We start from the raw sequence: 25,229 nt of genomic DNA, 5'->3' as shown, positions 1-25,229 counted from the left end.
GCCACTCGATGGATCTTCTTCAAACTTGATTTGTAGCATCATTATAAGAATCTTCACCAAAATGGTTCTGTTCAGGGCGTTTGATCCCTTTCAGGGGCTGTTAGATTTCAAAATAGAAATACCTTTAAACGACTTCTCATGAACCACTTGATGGATATTCACCTAACTTAGTCTAGAGATCGGTATAAGGTCCTTTCTCAAATTTGTTTGATTAAGGGCACTTTGTCCCTCTTAGGGGTAACTAGAGCTACAAATAGAAATGATTCCTTGTCATGAAACCGCTTGAGGGATCTTCATCAGAGATGGCCAATGGCATCATTGGAGGGCTCTCTTCCAATTTTATTCAAATGGAGGCTGTTTGCTCACTCTAGGGCTAAAATTAAAACTACCTTTAATGACTACTTCTAATGAACCACTCAATGGATTGTCATCATTCTCAGTCCGTAGCATCATTATAAGGTCCCTCCAATTTTTTTTTAATTGTGGGATGGGTTGGGGGCGCTTGGCCCTCTAAAGGGCCACTAGACCTAAAGCTACAAATGCCCTTAAATGACTACTTCTCAACCGCTTGTTGGATCTTTATCAAACTTTTATTAGGTCCTTTAACAAATTTATTCAATTAGAGGGCCATGGCCTCTTTTAGGCTGCCGGAGTTAAAAACAGAGATATCTTTTACTAAATTCCGCTCTAACTCCTGAATGGGTCTTCACAAAACCTTATCTGGAGCATCATTATAAGGTCCTTTACAATGTTATGTCTTATAGTCAAATAGGGACACTTTGGCCCTTTAGGGACCACTAGAGTTGAAAAAGAAATAATTTTAAATGATTTCTTCCGATGGTTATGTGTTTTGGTGCGTGACAGCAAAATGATAATAAAAAATAATGACCAGCTGAAAAGATTTTAACCAACCCTAGTTAGGAGCAAAGTCAGATGGTTAAGGTTTTCTTCAGTTGAGGGATTTAGGCCCATTTAGGCCTTTTGTTAACTTTTCACATAATTCTGACAATTAAATCAAGGCTCAAAGATATTACATCGCAAATAATATGTCCCGGTCATACCTTTCGTACTAATCTTATTGTATATATTCATTTTAGTTACTGCATGTCGTACTCAAAACTGGTGGCATACATTTCAACTTAATACTGAGTATCATAACAAGAATTCATAGCATTAATTTTGCAACTAAACATTTGCAGCACATATGTTTCATATTCGGTACAGTTACATCATGTGATACCTTAATAGTTTTGTGGCATTGATTTTGATTCACACCAACCATTTCTAATAAGTATGGACTACTTAAAATTCTAAGAAACATCTATTCTCTCTCACAAATACAATAGTTATTTATATTCCTCACAGTTTCTTCATGTACGCACTTTCATTTAGCCTCCGTTTGAATTTCACCATTGCATTCCCTATTGGTATTTGTCTTTGATTTTTAAGTACATTTAATTTTCTCTGGTGACAAGGGTTGCAAGTTTAACGATAGGATTTTTGCATAGTAGGGATATTGTACTGCCAGTTCTTGTTGTCCTACAAATGCTGCATTCAGCAAAATTTCCATAGCTAAAAAGTGATCAACCACAAAATTAGTTTTTGTAACTTTGTAAAGTAAAATACGTTCTGTTTTGGTTTTATTTATACTGCTCTTAATAGACAATAACTTACTATCGCAAATTGGCTTCACGGAAACATGTTTGCAAATACCGCTGTTATATTCAGTGGTATTTCTCAAGATACAGCTTCAGAATGACGAACATAGTTTCTATCCGAAATACACATCACTAAAGGTTTGTTGCAAATCTTGCATGTATTTTCTTGCCTATAGCTTGACAAAGCTATGTGTTTGTATAAGTAATAAAATGATAAAATAATTAATCTATATGTACACAATCTCACCTATGCATGTCGTGTAGATAGGCATTCTACGTATATTTGTATATTTCAAACATGCAACAACTATGCCTATCCGCCATATTTTGTTGTGATCACATACATGTAACTGTGCATTCTATTGGTTAAAATGGAGTTAAAGCAATTCTGGATTAAGTTACCTGGAGATAGAACACTTCTTTACAAAGTCTAATGATGATCACATGATGTTAGTTTATGTGTATGATTGGTCAGAATAATTTTAAACATTAGAGTGCTTTAAGTCCTGGAGATAGAGTACTTTAATCCTTACTGTTACATTCAAACAGAGGACATGGAGCAAAGTATTACTCAGGATCTTCCTCTGTGACGTTAAAAGTTACGTTTTCTTGCTCCAGAACGATAGAGCTCGGCGAGACAAACAAAATGATGTAAAAATCTCATTAAAAAAATGGAGATAGAGCACTATAAGAATCAGGCGACGATATATCGTTAGTAGTGTGTTTGTGAGAGTTTTGCGTTCTCAGTGATGAGGATAGGAGCAGGAGAGGATCGGATCGGATAGGATAAGGTTGCGTAATAAATAAATAAATTAATTAGTTAATTAGGAGAGATTGCATCATCGGGATGTTAATTATGTATTAGTATGTTCACACTTAAATGATATAAGAAAGAAATATATAGACAAGAAGTTTTACCGACGACCAAATATCATAAAATTCGGAGCATTACTATCTAATGATAACTATAAAAATCTTAGGAACTTTAGTTTATTTAGGAATAAGATAATGAAAACTATAAATGTTTAAGTCAAACTGTATAATTGTTATTGATATTGATATTGTTTGAAATGTTTTTCTTTACTGTGATGCTTTGCTGTTCATTATGTATGAGCCTAAGTATTGAAATAAAAGTTGAAAGTTGAAAAGTTTGGTGTTAATTACACAATCGGGAGATTTTATCTCATGTCCTGAGGGGGAGAGTAAGCGTATTGAGAGGGATCAAGTGTTTTTGGTCACTGCTTATCTTTATCAATTAATTATAGATAATTAGTAACGATTTTGTTAGACGCAAAGTGCATACGAAAGCGAACTTCAACTAAATGGTATTTGTATTTTATCGGCTGACTTTGCGAGTGATGGATTCCACAGATAATGGATTTTTTGTGCGATATGTCTTGATATCATTCACAAATGTAACAGAATGTAAACATTTAAAATGTGAATTCTGATTTCAGAAATTTCACATGTTATCTTAAGGATGTTTCTTAAACGAACTAATTATTCACAACGCAGTTAAATATGCATAAAGAAGTTTTTGTTAAACATTACGGGTTTTAAATAAATGCAACTTTAGCTACGGGCCATGCGGAGTTGTGCACCTATATCACTACCTCTAATAAACAGATTCAAGTCACGTCTGTTATTATTTTTCTTGGTTGCATTCTATGTTTCTAACTGGTCTTCTTATATATTTAATAATGGTTGATTGAATTGTTTGAAAATTAAGAAAATATGGCTGTCTCGCCACCATCATAATGCCTTTCCCGAGCGGAGTTTGTCCAAATTATTTATTTATCTCTTTAAATGTTGCCCGATTTCGGTGAAGTATAGATAACATCAACAAATAAAATCATTAAGGCTTTTTCAAATGCACATGCTGGCTAAGCATCTTGTCGTGCGTTGCAATGTTTTTCATTGCTGCATGTATGTTCTATTGATGCTTTGTCAATAACACTTTTAAGGGTTTTATTGCAGTTAAACACTCTTTTTTCTTATTCATGTGAGCCACCCTTACATTTCAAGTATTACCAAGTTAAGACCTTACGGGAGTTTTGTGCCACGATTTTTTTCAAGCGTCTTGTAACATGTATCAATGTTGCTTTTCGAGCTTGTTACAAGTCTGCCTCGGGTGATACCTATACCGCTTTTCTCAGATTTTCACTTTTGATATCAACTGATTAGCCAACGGTATTTAGTTATTGTCTGAAAAATACAACCTAACTATAACAAAACGTCCTAAAAACGACTGTAATATTTCATTTCTGTGAACTGCTATTTGAACCAGTTACTTTTTTTTTTTGGATTTAACGTCGCACCGACACATGATAGCGACTTTCCAGCTTTAATGGTGGAGGAAGACCCCAGGTGCCCCTCCGTGCATTATTTCATCACGAGCGGGCACCTGGGTAGAACCACCGACCTTCCGTAGGCCAGCTGGATGGCTTCCTCACATGAAGAATTCAACGCCCCGAGTGAGGCTCGAACCAACATCGATGAGGGGCAAGTGATTTGAAGTCAGCGACCTTAACCACTCGGCCACGGAGGCCCCCTGAACCAGTTACTTGTAGTTTCTTCGCCTTCCTATGAATATGTTACAATGTGTGAGTTAATTCCATTAAAAATTATCAAATCAAGATTTCAGTGTTATACTTGGTTTTGAATGGTGTTGAGACGATTATATCAATAATCACGCTATTTTTGTAAAATAAATGTGATTCAAAAATGCTGGTACAATGTGTACCAAATGCTAATGTAAAGCCGTGCATTGAAGATGAACCTAGCCCACGTTATTTCAATGTATTTTTGAACACTGAGCCAAAGAATGTGCTCCTTATACCAGATGATTCGCTTTAACTATAAAGATAAAATTTCTATGTAAGCTTGTGTAGTAGACGAACGTCCGCATCTGGAATATGTGGAATAACGTATTGCCAGCCATGCCCACGTTATGTGTCATATTAACCTCCCCAGCCTCCAGTCTAGGCTCTTACTGCTTTAAACAGCACCAGTTCAAGTCTAACACCAAGCACTGTTCACTAGCCGAGATATCAGCCACGACAGAAAATCGAACCCGGATTGCTGGCGTTGTAGTTCAACCTACTAACCACTGCGTCACAGACCCTTTGTTCCCTGGCTATAACTATTTCACGAAACAAAGAAGGGTACAATTTGGGCCATTTCAAAATGTTTATTATAACCGCTAATTCTTATTACTATTTTCGTTATAGGTGAAGTTTATTGTACATGTTCTATTCTGTTCACATTTACGCTTTAAATGGATCGTCATCTACGTGGAAAAGTTGTCAGTTACTTGTCGATATAATTCTTTCTGAGAATGTACAGTGAAATAAATGTAATAATGTCTAAAGGCATACATATGATAATATTAATTTGATATGAATTAATGTTCCCCGGCAAAATCATAGAGATTTGTTTTTGTAGAAAACGAGAAAAGAATTATGTCATATCCACCTGAACGTGTTGAAACTGTCGGCACATTGTTTTGAGAAAAGCTCGGAAAAGTTACAGAAATAAAACCTGAATATTTCAATGGGCTTCTCCTTAAAACATATATTTTACATACATATATTTTACATTTATGTTCCATACAAATTATACAGTAAATCGTCACGACTTTCATGATTTGATTAATAGCAAACTGAGAGGGATTTTTATGTTTGTTTATTTTGCTGTTTTATCATTTGTCATTATTATTTCTGTGAGTGATTTCACGAACTATTCTTCTGAAAAAGCCTAGATAGTCTAGACGGAAATGTCTCAAGAAAATTTCTTGACTAGGCCTGTTTTAAGTTTTAAATAAATCCCTGGACCTGTTTAACATTTAATGTTCTAGTTGTATTGCAAAGTCAGTTTTGTACATAAATCGAAACACTGGACGAAAATCTATATCTAAAACAGAATTTTGCGAAACAACCGATAGTCTTATTTACTTTGTCACCTGCTTGGGGATAGAAGGTTATGTCCGAATATATCATGCTGTATGGTATAATAAACAAACAATAGAAGTAGGACAGGTAGACTGTAAGTTATTAATAGATCTCATTCAAACCAGGAGCCGGTGGGTAACGCATTTTATGACGCTTAAGATATTGGCTGTGAATTAGTTTATATAAAGATTTTGAGCCTTAATCATATAGATGTACGGAATATATGTTTTTGTCAGGAAATTTTGTGTCTTTTTAATCGAACATTTGAAGGTCCTATCTCATAGAAAACACTTATAGTTACATTATATTGAAATCGTTATGGACTCTCTAAAGTTAAAAGATTTCACCTCTGTGATGAATAACCTCTAATATATATCTGTATAACAGTACATGTGTGGAGTTTAAAGAATTACATGAACGTGCGTATAATGTATTAAAGAATCGTCATCTTACATCGTTAAAGAAAAATCAGTGAATCAAGTTTATTTCCCGGCATAATATCAATAGTAAAGAACACACCATGTGTTTTACATAAGTTATATGTGTGTTGGGTAGCTGCAATAAACATCAATAATCTTTATTTGTATACTTAGTTTCCATAATAACAACAACCAACTCGGCTCCTCGATGGCTTAGAAAGATCATGTTTCCAGAACGTTTCATAAAGTTTGACGTAGGCATATAATATGACGTCACTGGATGTAGTAAGACGTGTATACACACTGTACATATACGATTACAAATGCTTATCTCTTAATTATGCCATAGTACAATTATATATGATACTAAATAAATTCAAAAATAGAGAAAAGTGGAAACTTCACAGGTCGCTCAACACGACAAAAACGAAAATGTTGCAGGCTCGGTTTGACAAACCGCATTAGATTTAATTATTTTAGTCAGGATCGTGTCAATATACATGAAACTGTCAATACCGACAGCCTGTCCATATGAATGACGTAAGTCAAAATAAGATGGACTGACGAAAACTAATACCTACAGTACCGACAGCATGCTGACTCTTCACTGTTTCTATCATTAAGCGCCAACTATAAGGTCTGAAGTGGATATTTGATTATTGGAACTGTCACATCCATCATAGTGTCTTCATATCTCTATGAATTTCTCTAGGTGATATTCTTTTTAAAGCAAGTCTGACTTCTCGCTTTGGTCCAAAGAGACAACTTTACAGCTCACATTAAATCTCTACAACTGACGCACACGATATAAATTGAATATACTTTAATAAGAATGATAAAAATAAGATATTTGCCTGCTCCAAATTCAAAGTAATGAAAAATGAGGTAGGCTAAGGCCAATTTGAAGTACTTCAAAATGGCCTTAGCCTAGCACATCCTTTCACATTTTTCTAAGTGATGAGCAAAATGGAGCGATGTAGAAAGAAAACAACATCACAAATAAACTAGAAAATGCTTTTGTAAAAAAGCGCATGTCTCCCCAAATGCAAAGTCCTATAGGCAAGAAGTCAATAGGGGTAGGAGCGAAAGTCAAAGAGACACTGATGGTTGGCTGCAATAGGGATCATCTACTTGGCATGTCCAGTCATCCTGCTAAATTTCAACACTCTTGGCCTAGTGGTTCTCAAGTCACTGTTCAGGCTCCTGTGACCTTGACCTTTGATCAAGTGACCTCAAAATAAATAGGGGTCATCTACTCTGCATGTCCAATCATCCTATTAAGTTTCAACATTGTAGGTCAAGTGGTTCTCAAGTTATTTCCAAAAAATGATTTTACATGAACAGGCCAATGTGACCTTGACTGACTCCAAAATCAATAGGGGTCATCTAATCTGCATGTTCAATCATCCTATGAAGTTTCAACATTCTGGGTCAAGTGGTTCTTAAGTTATTGATCGGAACTGGTTATCAATGTTCAAGCCCCTGTGACCTTGACCTTTAACAGAGTGACCCCAAAAACAATAGTGGTCATGTACTCTGTATGAACAATCATCCTATGAAGTTCCAACATTCTGGGTCGAGAGGTTCTCAAGTTATTGATTGGAAATGGTTTTCCATGTTCAGGCCCCTGTGGCCTTGACCTTTAACTGAGTGACCCCAAAATCGTTAGGGGTCATCTACTCTGCATGACCAATCATCCTATGAAGTTTAATCATTCTGGGTCAAGTGGTTCTCAAGTTACTGACCGGAAATGGTTTTCAATGTTCAGGCCCCTGTGGCCTTGACCTTTCACAGAGTGACCCCAAAATCGTTAGGGGTCATCTACTCTGCATGACCAATCATCCTATTAAGTTTCAACATTCTGGGTCAAGTGGTTCTCAAGTTACTGACCGGAAATGGTTTTCCATGTTCAGGCCCCTGTGACCTTGACCTTTAATGGAGTGACCCCAAAATCGATAGGGGTCATCTACTCTGCATGTTTAATCATCCTATTTAGTTTCAACATTCTGGGTGAAGTGGTTTTCCAGTTATTTATCGGTAATGGTTTTCAATGTTCAGGCCCCTGTGGCCTTGACCTTTAACTGAGTGACCCCAAAATCGTTAGAGGTCATCTACTCTGCATGACCAATCATCCTATGAAGTTTCATCATTCTGGGTGAAGTGGTTCTCAAGTTACTGACCGGAAATGGTTTTCAATGTTCAGGCCCCTGTGGCCTTGACCTTTCACAGAGTGACCCCAAAATCGTTAGGGGTCATCTACTCTGCATGACCAATCATCCTATTAAGTTTCAACATTCTGGGTCAAGTGGTTCTCAAGTTACTGACCGGAAATGGTTTTCAATGTTCAGGCCCCTGTGACCTTGACCTTTAATGGAGTGACCCCAAAATCGATAGGGGTCATCTACTCTGCATGTTTAATCATCCTATTTAGTTTCAACATTCTGGGTGAAGTGGTTTTCCAGTTATTTATCAGAAATGGTTTTCCATGTTCAGGCCCCTGTGACCTTGACCTTTGATGGAGTAACCCCAAAATCAATAGGGGTCATCTACTCTTTATGATCAATCATCCTATGAAGTTTCAACATTCTGGGTCAAGTGGTTCTCCAGTTATTGATCAGAAATGGTTTTCAATGTTCAGGCCCCTGTGACCTTGACCTTTGACGGAGTGACCCCAAAATCAATAGGGGTCATCTACTCTTCATGACCAATCATCCTATGAAGTTTCAACATTCTGGGTCAAGTGGTTCTCTAGTATTTGATCGGAAATGGTTTTCAATGTTCAGGCCCCTGTGACCTTGACCTTTGACAGAGTGATCCCAAAAACAATAGGGGTCGTCTACTCCAGCAGCCCTACAACCCTATAAAGTTTGAAGGTTCTAGGTCAAATGATTCTCCAGTTATTGCTCGGAAATGAAGTGTGACGTACGGACGGACGGACAGACGGACGGACAGGGCAAAAACAATATGTCTCCTGGGGGAGACATAATTACTAGTTATCCTTTACATTGCGGAACCGCTATTCCTTATTATTTGGATGTCATTAAGACTATAGCTAAAGAATTAGTTAAACCTCCTTTTTGCAGATTCTTTCACAGATTCTTTCACTGGCACCAATAGGCGTAAGCATTATGCACTGCTCTTCATACACAAACGTTGACGAAATTTGAATCGGGTCAGACTCATCAAGACTCTTTCACAGGAAAAAAAAAAGATCATAACTAAGGGATCGTCTTCATGTGCACAATTTAGAGGTCTTATTTGTTTTCGAAAGTTTTATAATCTTAGTGTTATTTCAAATTATTTGCTAGATTACAACAGGTCTATATTTTGCAAACGTGTTTCGCATTTTCCTAATTTAAAACATTTTTTTCATATTGCGAAGTCACTTTGACACTTTTGAAGGACTTATTTTACGTATGCCTGTAAACTAGATGTGGCATATCATTGAATTACTCGCATACCACACTTGCTATAGTTTTTGTACATATTCTGATATTTGTGAACTTTACTGATCCCGGATTTATACGTAGCTCTCTAAAATTCTATCTATAATCTTACCTTTTATATTCTGTCTATTCGTTTTATATCTACGCATTTGAAGATGCATCCGGATATATTTAAATATTTTTGCTTGTCAGTAGATTTAAAACGTATTTAATTAAAGAATATAATATAACCATGTCTTCTTGTGAGAAACCTGAGCTAAAGCTTTATCCTTTAATGGATACTGGGTACAATTAAACAGAACATATAATTTATTTTGACTTGTACAACGTACATCATCAAACTTACAATAATTTCAGTTTTTTAACAATATATAGGTCTAATGCGATATTTGGTACAGCAGCATTTTAAATTATTTGAGGATGAACAGTATAATGAATCAATAAAGAAAACATACAACATGATAATGTGATATTACTTTACATTATTCAAAATCGAAGTTCTGATATTCGTGGCATTTTTACAATACATTGCTAACTTGATTGTATTCCTATTGTTACTTTGTATCAGTTTTAAAAACTTGAACATACTTGGTCTTGTATAGTAATATTTTTTGATATATTGTTTTCTTACATCTGTGTAACAAGGACATGTAATGATAAAATGAAACTCATCTTCTATATCTCTTTCATTACAACATTGACAATAACGTTCATTTCTTTGTAATCTGTTTTTGGCGTATCGTCCAGTATGTACTCTAAGGCTATGTGCAGAAATTCTAAGTCTAGTTATATACAATCTCAAATTGTTTGGTAATAGATCCAAGTAATTTTCATAAGTAAAACTGAATTTATAATTATTGTACAGCTCTAGCACAGCACTAGTTTCTTTAGACACATGCCAACCTTATAAAACAGTCAATAACACGTTGCCTAAATATATACATAAAATGTTTACACTCAGTTACATAAGGGTTATTCCAAATATCTACAAAACCATAATCACATAAAAGGTTCTTCAATTTTAAAGTTAATTAAAGTTAGATTTATGGTTTTTTACCGTGATGAACAGTCACTGTGAAACTGCTAATATTTTGCACAGCTGCATTCTATATATGATAATGGTCGGTACATTTAACTGTCACAAAAGCAATCTTTACTGTTTTTAAATGGTGGAAAACACCTATTTGCGTGTGATCCATATAAATAAAACTCATAAATCGGAACCACTGCATCATGTTTTGATTTACACCGTTTAATGTGTAACAATATTATCTTTTTAAAAGGTTGTGATAAGACAATAATTGTAATTTAAATTGCCCTTATTAAGATGGGGATATACTTCAGGCAACATTTTCGTTTTTTATTCTTTGTAAAACGTGGAAGTGTTATAATCTTCCACGGTGCTTTAAATAGGTAGGTGTCTGAAAAAAGGGGAATATACATTTGTAACTAACAAAATATTACACGTTTGTTTTTTCTGTTACATTTAGTTTCTAAAGTAACGTGCATATTTATATTCTTTTGACGTAACACAAACTGAGGATCGGCCGAGATGAAACATTAACTGCTATACTTTTTAATTCATATTTTTGAGACTTTTCAGCTAAATTTTACAAATTATGTTGTATAAAAATCTTCTTAATTTCAATGTTGGGTATTCATTCCAGCAGAGTAATGAGGCTTATGAGGTTACGAGCACCTTTTTACCCCTACTGACCGGTCCCTTTGGCCCCCTGCTGAACCCAGTGAAAAATCATAGGTTTTAAACGATCCCCCGATCCTTAACACCTAATCTAACCAGCCAGTAGCTATAGTCAAATTCTTTAATCAATATCAATGTAAATGAAATAAAAATACTTTATGTCAAGCTTTTGATGAATATAGTTCCTTAGCTGCTTCAGTTTATTTAGAATTACCAAAGCCTGTGAAAAATGCACGGAAAAGATTGATAATTGTAAAGACCGATGATAATGAATGTTTAAGCTGGTGTCATGTAGCTTATAAATTTCCTGTTTGAAAGAATACCCTAAGGCCACACCAAATTGATTACCTGTTCGTCGGATTTCCCGCACCAATTTGACGGGAAATGAAAAAAGTTTTAATTTTTTTTGACCGCCCGCACCTGGCGTATTTTCTACGCTGGGTCGAAATCAGTAGGAACGAAAAAAAAGTTGGAAATTCCGAAGTTTAAACGCACCTAGCTTGTAATTTAGGCCAGCATATTTTAATTTTCTAGTTTACGGGAGCGCCGACCCTATTTTTTGACAAAACGAAAAAAAATAAAAGTCAATTTCAGTACTTTTATTTTCATTTTACCCGCCGACCGTCCAAATTTGCTACTGTCAATACAAGTTTAACTGTATGGTAGTGGTTTTGTTTCATCAAAGTGAGCAGACGCATGAAAATGGCGGCCTGCTTGAATGAAATCGTGTAAAAATAAATTAGGAAAAATAGACTGGTTAACAGACAATAATCTTTGGAATAAGTTGGTAGTGATAACAAGTATTGTAAATGAATTGGAGCTGATTAGAAACTACAGCAGCTAAAGCTCAACACTGGGAATAATCACGTAAAACTACGAAAAATGACGTTCACTAACAACGCTGTCCGCAGATGTTGAAAAATCTGGCGTATCACATGTACGAGATTTGTTGTCTGTATATTATAATTGGACAACGATCAAATTCATGTGGGACTGCCAGAAAAATACCACAATTGATAAAAAGGAAAGAAACCAAAGAAATGGCGAAATGGAAGAGCAAAGTGAGTATCAGCTTGTAAAAACATTTTTTTCTTTGAAGTATTGAGGGTCTTTTCCTTTGAAATATTGAGGGTCAGAGAAGAAAAAAATAAGTAATATCACAATTGTTAGTAATTATTTTCAAAACAAACTGCATTTTCAATGTATAATGATTAATGTCCCCTGCAAATGCAAACACGTGATAAAAAATTCAAACTAGTCCAAATAATTTGACGGTCACATTAATAGTTGTTTTATATTTCTGTCGGGCAACCTAACCGATTGGAGATATTGTGCATATGAAAATATTATCTCAATATTCCGAGGATCAAGTCAAATTAGTTTGACTAAAGTTCTAACCATGCAGGTACCCTAACTCAAAAGATAATTATCAAACATGAAACTCCTAGCAATATTCTCATGTCCACTTAAGTATACTAATAAAGAAGACCCATTGAAAGTATGTATGGGACAAACATTCAGACACTAATTGCCACATGTGCCTTTTACACTCAGGAACACAATGACATATCCAGTAATAAATGTATTTTCGGACTTAACTTACTACGTCCAAGTCCCATCTCAGTGAAGAGTCTTTTCTCCGAAACTGTTGTTTGAACATCAGCCAATAAGATTATTTTGTACACATTTTTGCTGAACCAAAATTAAGATTGTTTCGGCTTGTCATACAATATAGGTGGAAATACACTTTACTTGGAGTTAAACATGACACAAGCAATTATTTACTTTTTTTTATTTCATCGCTCTTCGCTCGCATCAATAAATGATGATTTGAATTTTTTATATTTTTTTTCGCTCGCTCGCCCCAAATATTTTTGAAAAAAAAATCCGAAGAACAAGACATCAATTTGGTGTGGCCTAAAAGAGTTTCAATAAAATCTGTAGAAAGATCCTTTGGAAGCAGCTCATATAAGTCATAAAGAATACACTGAAAAGCTTGACTATACTGTGATCAAATTTCCTGTAACATATTTCTTTTAATGTAATTGGTTATGAAAATAATAACATTTTCCCATTGTATATTTCAAAATTTTCAATATAAAGATTGATTAAGGAAGATAAAATAAGTTCGAAAACAAATTTTTCTAAAGAATTGCAGATTCTGAAATCGCACTGTTTGGATTAAGGACTTTAATAGATTTTTTAAATAACCGTATTTACAATTAAGTTCAGTATTTAGTATTCAAAAAAAAAAAAAGAAAGAAAAAAGAAACAAACAAACAAAACAACAATAAAAATAAAAATTTCAGTATTTAATTATTGTCAAACAAAAGGTAAGTGCATTACTAAATCAATACCGGCTTACAACATCTGCCTCGAAGATTAATGTGTGTATAAATAGGATTAACGATTAAAGTCAAGACCGTGGGTCATAGGTCAGGGGTAAATGGTCAATATTGTGTCAGAAATGGTATACATAAAGCCGGGAGAGGCATAATCTTTACCACTACAATTTCTTGGATTTGATTCATCTGCTAACTCACTTATTGTTGAGACCTAGTCTCATTTAACTTTTTTTTTTTTTTACAAAATGCAGTTAAGTTGGAATTTTAAGAAAAAGGTGAAATAGTGCATATAGAGGAAAACATGTTAGACATAAAGAGAGAGAGAGCTGGAGAGAGAAATAAAACGAATGCAATTTGAATGACAAATGAAAACCTTAAAGCTGGCAAGTAGAAGAACGGAACCATCTCCAAATTCTTCTAACTTTAATGTTACCAAACATATTAGGTTAATTTAACATTTTCAAGAAAACAAGTTGATAAAAATGTCATGCATTTTGAAAAAGTAGCTAAAAATCCTATATGACAATGGGAAATCAGAGTTTTCTATTACAAAGTGTTATCACTTGCAAAGGCCGTGTAGTCTGTAGTTCAATGTTGTCAAAGAAGTAATCTTGAAACGTTATGAGTTTGTTCCTGAGGCAAATATTACCAAATGACCCATGCTGAATTTGCCCGAGTTAAACAGCATTTATTTAATAGTTTGAGTACCTTAAAGAAGATTGTATAATTTATTATATGCTGAGACAGCTAATGTTAACTTAAGAATTTAAAAGGTGTATTGGCACCGAGGTTTCATCCTTTTCACAGGAGGTGCAAATTTTTCATATTTTTTTCTTTGTAACTGCACTTCTAACGTACTAGAACTAAAATATATAGTCTCCAACTTTGCATTTGTTAGGAAAACTTTTGTGACACAGCGAGGTTTATTTCTCATGAATGCACCCTGTAAGCGTTTATCCGCCATCGACAATCATTTTCAGAATGTGTTGATAGTTGTCAAGTTTTATTGATGGGCCATGTTGACCTACATCAAATATATTATGTAACGGGTATAATTATGACTGAATATTAAATATATTTCTGTCATTAACTCTGTATCCGGGATCATTAACTCTTTTTGTTCACTTCATTGAAAACAGAATCCGGGACTATTAACTCTTTTTGTTCACTTTATTGAAAACAGAATCCGGGATCATTAACTCTTTTTGTTCACTTCATTGAAAACATAATCTTTTGTAAACGCATCTACCCACTCGGTTGTTGACCTTTAGAACATATTTTATTTTGTTTTCCCATACAAATCACAATATTTTACTGACGTATGTAATTTAGAAATATTATATATTTACGGGTAAACGCTAAATAGAATCTCTATTTTGCAAATGCATCTACCCGGATGAAATTTTTACCGGTTTCTATAGCTTAAGTGTCTTGCAAACTGTCCAAAGCCTGCAATAGCTGTAACATGTAATGAATCTTTAGTATACATGCAATGAGATGTTGATATTTATTAAAACAAATACAGGCTGTAATCCCGGTTGAATGAAATATTTTAGATGAACTTTTGCAAGCAAAGAAAATAATATCAGACTCGATTTATTTACGTCTAATAATGGGAGGTAATGAAATATATAACATGCCCTCATGCCCCCTCATACTGGCTTATTCGGAGTTTACATTGAATGGAATCCGCAACACAGGCTTTCAAGTGACCTTTGATGTAAAACTAGGAGAAAAGTAGGAGCCTCTAATATAAAAAAGTAGGAGAAAAGTAGGAGTCTGCTGATAAATAGTAGGAACTTGAGAACAAACTCAGGCCAGGATCCAGAAAAGTTTGATTGAGGGCACCAGTTTTAAAACAAATGCGTTACTGCGGGCTGTTTCGAACACACTCTGGCCAACTGGCCGTCGCGTACCGTGCCCACGCCTCTCTGTAGAGGCTACATTAATGGTCCACAGCGACTTGAAGAGACGTGCCTGCCGCCTATCCGCGACAGAACGGAGGGCATTGATAACACGACAGACCATAATCAAAGGGGCGTAGGTGCTTGGGACTCTCTAGATAAAAAATGTCTTCGCGAGTATCTCAAACTAGCACTTGTCACAGACTGTCTGTTTATGAGTGACATTGTGTAACGAGTTAGGCAAAAGGTGAAAAGACAACTGAAACTTGATCCTCTGCGATACTACTCCCTAGCAAGGTTTGCCTTTGACAGCGCGCTTCGTTGCACCCAGACCACACTAGAGCTACTGACGGACGTAAAGATGCATCTGATGGTATAAATGTTATCAGAGGTAAGGGCATGTTCGTTAAATAACCGTATGTTGAAAAAACTGGCCTATATAAATATGTATAAACTGAAAAAAATGGGCGTTCAACCTCAAGCAAAAAATCTTTTTTCCGTTGAAGGAGGTTTAGCTGTCGTCGGCACCCCGAGACTGACCCAAGCAAACAATCCACAAATGCCAAGGGATCTCTACGACGAAACAGCGGAAGAGAGCAGGATCGATTTTCTGGATTTCAATGGCCTTTACACATCAACTATGATGTCATCAAGGCTGCCGACCCATTGGTTTCGGTTTCTAACCGAAACTGAAATCGAGCAGATCGATTTCATGACGGTGCCAGAAGATGCCGCCCATGGCTTCACCCTAGAAGTTGATTTGAAATATAATGCCAACATTCACGAAACGCACGACGGTAAGTCTTTTACTTGCGAAATGAATATAAAACTTATAGCCATTCGTTGTCACATCTTCCGTTGTCAACATAAAATATTAATAGTTTCTCCTCGTTAAATCGTATTTCCGATAATCGTTTCCTGTAATATCCGTCAAAGGTTCGAATACTGGTGACCGCAGTAGAAAGTTCGTTGTTTTTTATTACCTCCCTTTATGGCTCAAACTGTAAACGTTCGTATGCTCGTGATTATGCATAATATCTCTTTGGACAGTTGCTTCTTCAGTTTTTAACATTAAATATAAAGCCTTATGGGACTTTAATAGCCACTGCAACGTCGTGCAATATAGACCTAGAAAACCTGTCTGCGCGAAAGGGCCTTTGTCGCACTTACAGAGACAAAAGCAAATACACTTTACACTACAGGAACTTGCAGTTTTACGTCCGACATGGCCTTCAGGTGACAAGAGTGCACCGGGTTCTGACATTTACCCAGGTACCATTCCTTGAAAAATTCGTGCAACATTGCTCCGAACAAAGAATGTCAGCACGTTCATCATTGTACAGGAAAGTGTGGAAAAACATCAGCAATCTGGTAGCAGTATGTTTAACATTAACTTATGAAATAGTACTTTTCATTAAAATCGAAACGGCAGTCTAGTTCATAAGTATTTGTACATATCGTTACGTTATGTGATTTCTTTTCATTTCGCGTGTTTAAAATAGATCTATATGCGTGTTTCACGAAAATATGACTGCGCTTTAACTGCACCGCCCAATTGTGATGATATCAGAGCCAATAACAATAGGATTCTGTGCCTTGTAACTGTCAAAACTCGCGGTGTATTCGTATTACTATGATTTCGTCAAGACAGATTTAGCAATGGGGGGTAAGGTTGCCTTCCTTTCGGGGGACACTGACTCACTCGTTATAAAGATAACTGGCGTTTCTAACCTTGACGACAGGTACAAAAAATCTATGCACTTGTTCGATTTTTCAAATTTGCCTGCAACTCATCCGCTTAAAAGTGATCACAACCGAATTGTTCCAGGAAAGCTTAAATTTGAACCACCCGGGCATGTCTGCTGCGAATTCGTTGCCCTGAGTCCGAAATGCTATTCCATGAAATACTGTCGCACGAGCTGTACAAAGAGTGTCTAGTTTCCGGCTCTTGTCACCAGACGAATGTCAAAGAGATAAGACACTTCGGTCAAAAACTGCATCAGGTATCGGTCACAAAAAAAGTTTTAAATGTTCTTGATACAAAAATATATCACTTTAATGCCGCTAATTCTGTAAGTTTTGGACACTGCTACTTTGGCAACGAGCATTCTTGAGACTGTTTGGCATAGTAGTTAAACGTAGCGTTAAAATTCACGGAACAGATAGACGGACAGACAGACAAGAAAACCAAAAGTATTCTTTTACGATTGATTAAGCAATTTTCATAAGTCAGTGTTTTCAAAAAAAAAAAAACAAAAAAAAAAACGATTTGTAGTATCATTTATTCATCTATCTATTTATTCATTTATACGTGCGATAACACCTTTATCGTAATACAACATTGGTATCAGCAGTTGATGTGAATATGATAATACATCCGTAAGGCCATATTGTATTTATTTGCCGGAGCTACATATAAACTATCTTTCACGCTTAAAGGGTCACGCTTCCTTTGTTTACATGTGGCTGCCGCATATTTGCTATAAACATAAAATGTGTTAGTTTTGTGTTAAATCCTAGATTCGATTATTGTTTTCTCACATATTTGTTATACTTTTGAAAAATTCATTACCGTACTAGAAAATATAATTGAATCCATTGTCTATGATTACCTCCCTTTACGGATCTGACTGTATAAGTTCGTGTGTGTAATATTGAAAAAGTGATTTTTTCGTTCAGCTATTTTAACATAAAATTAAAAGCTTTGTGTAACTGTAAAACGAGTTTGTTTCTTTTGTTCTGTGGAGTTAAAGATGTCACTATTTGCCATCAATCCTGTCATAGAAAAAGGTATTAGTAAAAGGATGACTTCTACTTTTTATGTCAATATCTCAGGCATTATTTAAGAAATAATATATCTCATCGGTGATTTGTCGCTGAATAAATCACTGTTTGGAGTTCAGATGCGAAGGAATTATATCACGAGGGCGTAGCCCGAGTGATATAATGCTACGCATCTGAACGACAAACAGTGATTTATTCAAGAGCAAATCACTAAATGAGATATATTATTTCGATTCTAACACGTTATCAAGGACTTTAAAGTACACCTTGTCGGCATGCATTAGATATTTGCCCGTTTTCAATTGGGTTCTTTTCCAGTGCGCCGTTACGCCGCTTGACGCTATGACGTAATAGTTGTGACGTCAGAACAGTGAATTGTTGTTTAATAAATCACTGTCTCGCGCCTTCTTTGTTTAATAGGAAAATGAATCGGATCGTGTTAGAATATGCTTTTAACAACAGTCCATTAAGTGTTTTACATATGCTCTTGTCTTCTACAATGTAACAGAAATTTTCTTCAATATCCGAATTTATTTCATTTTTTTTATAATACAACACTTAGTAAAAGGCATGCTTTCCAGATAATGTAATCAGAAATTAAATTAAATATAAGACATTGGAAACATCTCTACTGGAAGGTGGAAGAACCTACAAGTAATATAGGTCCAAATAACAGTTCACTGAAGTGAAACATTCCGTGCGTTATTTTGGACGTTTTGTTTTAGTTAGGCTACACTAGATGTATTTTTCAGACAATTATATAAATATCGCTGGCAAATTAGGTGATATGAAAAGCGATAATCTGAATAAAGGGATATGTCACCAGAAGCAGACTTTTGTAGCAAGCTCGAAAAGCAACACTGATACATGCCACAAGACGCTTGAAAACAAATCATGGCACAAAAATCACGTAAGGTATATTGGATCCAAATTTCATATTAAAACATAAACAGTTATGTCATATAGTTTTATGTTATTTAATAACTTAAAATTAACATGTTTATGTGTATTAACAGCAGTATTAGTATTAGGTTTAAAACAGAACACACTGTATACATGTACAGATAAGCACAGTAAAAAGGTAAACAGTCACTAAAATACTGCCTGTTTTTTAACAGTCAACTGTTACTGCATGGCATTTAATTATGAATGTGGCTCAATATGCAATATCTTTAAAATGGAAAGGCGCTCACTTCGAACATTAATCAAATAAGCTTTTTAGTTTCATGTAAATAGAAAAGAATACGCGTTTGTAAAATAATAGCAAACAAAAGTAAACGCTCCGTAAACATTAAATTTTCAGTTTCTTGTAAATAGAAAATTATACGCATGTGTAAATACTAATAACAATCGGACGCAATGAAAATGAATCATTTCAACAGTCTATGATTTACTAGGACAACCCCCAAATTTTACCAGTATATCTTGCTGATATGACAGTGTCGTCAACTTCCTTGTTCATATTGCAATTTGAAGTCCAGGAGTTTGAGATACAATTGATATATTCCGCTTTTTAGTCGCATCAACAGAACACTGTAACCTGTGATAACTTTAAAAGTACAACTGTTCATGAAATTTGATGCATCGGTAGAGGGCAAACGCTAAGAGAACATGTGTGTTTTATCTATTTTATTGCTGTGTCACAAAATTGAATTCAGTGGCATACAGCATTTAAGACCTATGACAAAACGTGGGTCCAGTCAAAAATTCACATGACAATTGATACATAATCATAAAACAATATTGAAAATATCTAGTATGTTAATTAATTTTCTCTGTTTGTACGCACGTTCGCCTTCCTGTCTTATTATAATATATGATATGTCAACAAAAATACCCATACATATTTCCTAAACAGAATAACAAAGAAATGTTAAAAACAGACGGGGGGCCTCCGTGGCCGAGTGGTTAAGGTCGCTGACTTCAAATCACTTGCCCCTCATCGATGTGGGTTCGAGCCTCACTCGGGGCGTTGAATTCTTCATGTGAGGAAGCCATCCAGCTGGCTTACGGAAGGTCGGTGGTTCTACCCGGGTGCCCGCTCGTGATGAAATAATGCACGGAGGGGCACCTGGGGACTTCCTCCACCATCAAAGCTGGAAAGTCGCCATATGACCTTAAATGAGTCGGTGCGACGTTAAACCCAACCAAAAAAAAAAAATAAAAATAAAAATAAAAACAGACGACAAAGCCACATATACAAATAACATCATCCAACTCTAAGTTGTACAATATAAATAATTAAATCATGTGTAAACAAATGCCGGATATTAGATTGTACCTTGAAATATTAGACTTTATTTATGCCACTACGATTGTTATCCCGCATTCACACGAATTTTAAGATAAACGCACATTACAGTCGTAACATTATGAAAGCTTTCACGATTGCTGCAGAATCTGTAGAGCCAGGTCATGCATTATCAGCATAGGAAACTTGTGCAGTCACGTTGATACATCTGGTGATTTTTCACTGGACATGAATTACTTGTACAGTTTGCTTCAATACTGTTTTAAGATTTTTTCTAAAGACTTTATAAATTTGTTTTTGTGTTTTTTGTTGAGTATAACGTCTAACCGACACAGTTATAGGTGTATGGCGACTTTGCAGCTTTTCATGGTGAGGAAGAGATCAGGATCAGGTGCCACTCTGTGTAGTATTTTAGTTCTTTTATATGATAAGCTCAACAAAACCATACGCAATAAAAACAAAAATCAGTGCTTTATCTGACAAGAATAAAATGAGCAAAATACATGTATGCTTAAATTTCAGTTCTACCAAAAGTTGTTCATAAAGCTTAGAAAAAACAAATTGAGTCGCACCATGAGAAAACCACCATAGTGCGTTCGCGACCAGCATGGATCAGGAACAGCCTACGCATCCGCGCAGTCTGGTCAGGATCCATGCTGTTCGCATTCAAAGCCTATTGCAATTAGAGAAACCGTTGGCGAACAGCATGGATCCTGACCAGACAGCCCGGATGCGCAGGTTGGTCTAGATCCATGCTGATCGCAAACGCACTATGTTGGTTTTCTCATGGTGCGGCTCAATTGTTCTTCCTTGTTCCACATAAAGCTGAAATCCTACACAAGCTGTCACTTAAACTGCAAGTTAATGTCTTCATTCTTCCAAGGTATGTCCATAAACCTTAAATGTAAAAGATAAATTAAATAAGTAATTTCTGTTTATAAACAGTGACCAGAATTCTTTTGATATGTCAACACTAATGCCCATACATTATTCCTAAACATAATTGCAAAGAAATGTTAAAAACAGACATCAAAGCCACACGTATAAATATAACATCATCCAATTCTAAGTTGTACAATATAAAGACATTAGGTCTAGAATAAAACTTTATAAATGAATTCCCATACATTATCACTATTCGATCGGCTATTAACTTTATCGTCGGGGACCGTCTGAAAAATATGAAATGATTGTTAAACCAATTAAACAGTAAGGAATCTACAATAAACTAGGAATTCTGTTTACATAAATATATGTATTCACTTTTTTCCAACTTATTCAAATGTACGTGATATCGTTTTAGAAACACGGAGTAAAATAAATCTCTTGTCTACTGGTGATTAACAGATCTCCGGTGTACAAGATATACATCTTCAGCATATGAGTCTTTTAGCTATAGTAGAGTTCTTTAATGTGTTCTTCATTGGATGATATATTCATTATTATGTTCTGTTCTATTAAAAGGACTACTTACAGTAACAATACCGGCTAGACTTAACTGTTGATTAAATAATAGAATACAGCGCCTTTGCTTAAAACGCTGCCATTTTCACACGAATTGCTGAAGTACTTTTACATTTAAAAACAAGATATTCATTGGGCCTTATCTGTACAGTATCAATCAAACGATCCGCTGAGAAATGCAACAAGCATTTGTTTACCAAATATGTGTAGTTTATAAGTTTTCTACAAATACTTTATAATATAAAACTGTTGCAATTGTAAATTGAATACATTTTTGCCAAACGTGATTATTTTAAACTGTTATTTTGATTAATTTTAGAATTTCAATAAAACATTAGAATATCTTAGATAGCTTTACAAATATAATATACTTTTGTGACTGTCTTAGTCAAACAGTAGATTTTCCGATATATATATATTTCATTATATAATAATCTAAGAATGCTTAGAAGGTTTTTATCAACAACGTAAATCATATGCAATCCGATAATACTTTCTAAAGTATTTACACAAGTAGGAAACGACATGAATATCAAAAATACGTGTTGAAGATACAGCTATCCCAAAATTTCTTTGTCGTGAAATTGGTCCTTTTCGCGCTTTACATACCTTTCGGTTAATTAATCGAGTACTCTTCAATTGATTTGTTACCAGCAATAATTTGCAAACATTGAAGGCTTTGGCCAGCAAAGCCTTGTAAGCCTTGTAAAATGTAAGTTGATTATTATTGAAATATCACAAGATTTAGCTTACCAAAAGGTTCCTTCTAGCGCATATAAAGTATTCTTTTTAAGGGATATTGTTTTAGCATAATGTTACAAATGTTTAATAATGCAATGAGAAAAATATGTGCTGTCATTGTTGGTGCAAACTTAATTAAGAACTAATCTACATTGTAAGTGTTAACAGTTTAATCATAACCCAAAATTGTTTTTTTTTAATATAAGCAAGTGCAGTACATATTCTGCTATTTATAGTTTTTGTTCTGCATAATCTTTTTTTTCCCCCCAGTATCAGACGATAAACGGTCGTTGTAGCAGACAACAATGGTGACATACATTCACATAGTTTTTCATGTTCAACAGCATTTTTCACTTTTTCAATCCATTGGTGACATACATTTACATAGTTTTCCATATTCAACTACACTTTTCACTATTTGTAATTAGTAATAGTAGTTTTTGTTATCCAGTAGCAGATCGTAACAGACGACAATATTTTTTTAGGTCGTTGTAGCAGTCGACATTAGTGACTTACGTTCAGCAATGTATTTACATTATTTTCCATGCACAGGCACTGCACTTTTTGCTAATTTTTCGATCTGAAATGTATGATAATCGGTCGTCGTAGCGGACGGCATCTGTTGTGTATATACTTACATGTACATTGTTTTCCATATATGTAAAACTGCACTTTTTTGTTTACTTTTTCTCCTATCCGTATTGTAAATCTACGTAGATCTAGCTTTTTGTTTCGGCTATGCTCTACAATCATTCAAACAGATTTTCACTGCGGGGAATCACATGATCAAAATAATCTCTAAACCAAAATAAATTTAGAAATAATATGGGATAATATTGAAGAATCTTTTGCTAAAAATCTAAAATATAGCCTATCATATGCCAACACACATGTATCCTAAAACTACAACGATTTCAATCACAATCACCTTCTGATTATCTGGAACACTTCAAAAAACTGATACTTATTACTTTCCTTAGTGTTTGTAATTACAGGATATCTATCATTATAGTCAACTTTGGTTTAGAGATTATTTTGATCATGTGATTCCCCACAGTGGATTTTGTAAATTGACTAGTTATTATTTATGATCCGTAGTCCACGTCTACATTTTTTGCTTCGTTTTTTTTTCTCGCTTATACATTTGTTATTGTCTACGACCCGAGGTGGTATCACTCCATATGCCATATTACTATTATAAATCATGACAACAATTTATCATAAAATTTGATAGTTCGTATTTATATCCATTATGAATACATGTTATGTACTCTCGAAATTACGTTGCTATTTATGTACACTGATACAGTTATAGTGTTATAAATAGAATTTGGATTTCCAATATTCATGAGAAATGCTATAATTATATAACTGGAAAGTCCTAAACCAGTTACTATAACTTGATAACCAAAACAAGTTAGTATTGAATTAGTATTATTATTATCATACCAGAGTTACTGGTAGGAATGTATGTAATAGAATAAGTGGCAATCTTGAAATTTTGAAATCTTGAATGTGTTGTATAATTCTATCCGTATATATAATGCGGAGTGATACTAAAATTCTACTTTATTATTTCTCTCTGAAAAAGTATCGAATATCTACCTTCAATTAAATAAAAAAAAAAAATGGTATGCTTGTAAAAACGCGAAGGAATTGACTTTAATATTGCCCAAATCGTACAGAGAAATACCGCTTTGTTTCTGTTTGTTTAGATTTGTTTCTCATGCGTATTTGGTGAGATGTTCTTTTTAAATATTCAGTTGTAGGTTAATGAAATGTCTACCTACATAGGATTATATTTGAAATAAATTAATTGGAAGGGAGATTATTCGGACAAAAATGCCAACTTATGCTTGGTAGGCTTATCTATCTTGATATAATGAACTGTACTGTATATTTTTATTTTGTCTTTGCTTGCTATTTCGATTTGCAGATTATAATACAATTGCAGATTAATAATATTGAAAACGAATGGAGATAATTAAAGAAAAGGGTACTTTTTGTTCCTTCTCGCCTGATACGGCTGGCGTATATTATATACTACATACTCAGAATGATACGATTTGTAAACATGTACTATGTACGGGTTAATGTTTGTCTTCTCTTATTTCTTTCTAATTCAATAGTTAATATTGCAATGCACTGTGTAACAAGTGTTCTTGAATCGTGCTGTCCCTCAAGTACTCCTGCTGCATCTATGTGTCCCCGCGTCCTGGTCTGTCTTGGTTGTTTTCTGTCAACCATCTTATGCATCCGTTCGTCATTCTTCGACCTCACTACCCTGACATTGTATCCTCATAGGTAACGAATTAGGAGCCTGGAGAATGGCGATCGGATTGCATTACTTTAGGGGGCGTGCTTGTATAAAAGCTGCATTTTTTAGTTGCAATTTATGTTCGTTTTTTGCGAAATACCTGCATTTTCTCTATCGAGACATTATTATCAAGTTACACCTTGTAACCCAACTTGTATGTAACTCGAGTTTGAAATTTTCGTATATTGCTTTCATTTTCATGTACGTGTCTTTGATTGACACTTCTGCTCGTTCAAATATTGATGATT

This window comes from Mercenaria mercenaria, chromosome 14 (genome assembly GCF_021730395.1).
Source record: "Mercenaria mercenaria strain notata chromosome 14, MADL_Memer_1, whole genome shotgun sequence".
NCBI classification, from domain to species: domain Eukaryota; kingdom Metazoa; phylum Mollusca; class Bivalvia; order Venerida; family Veneridae; genus Mercenaria; species Mercenaria mercenaria.
Note: the sequence above shows the minus strand (reverse complement) of the source record.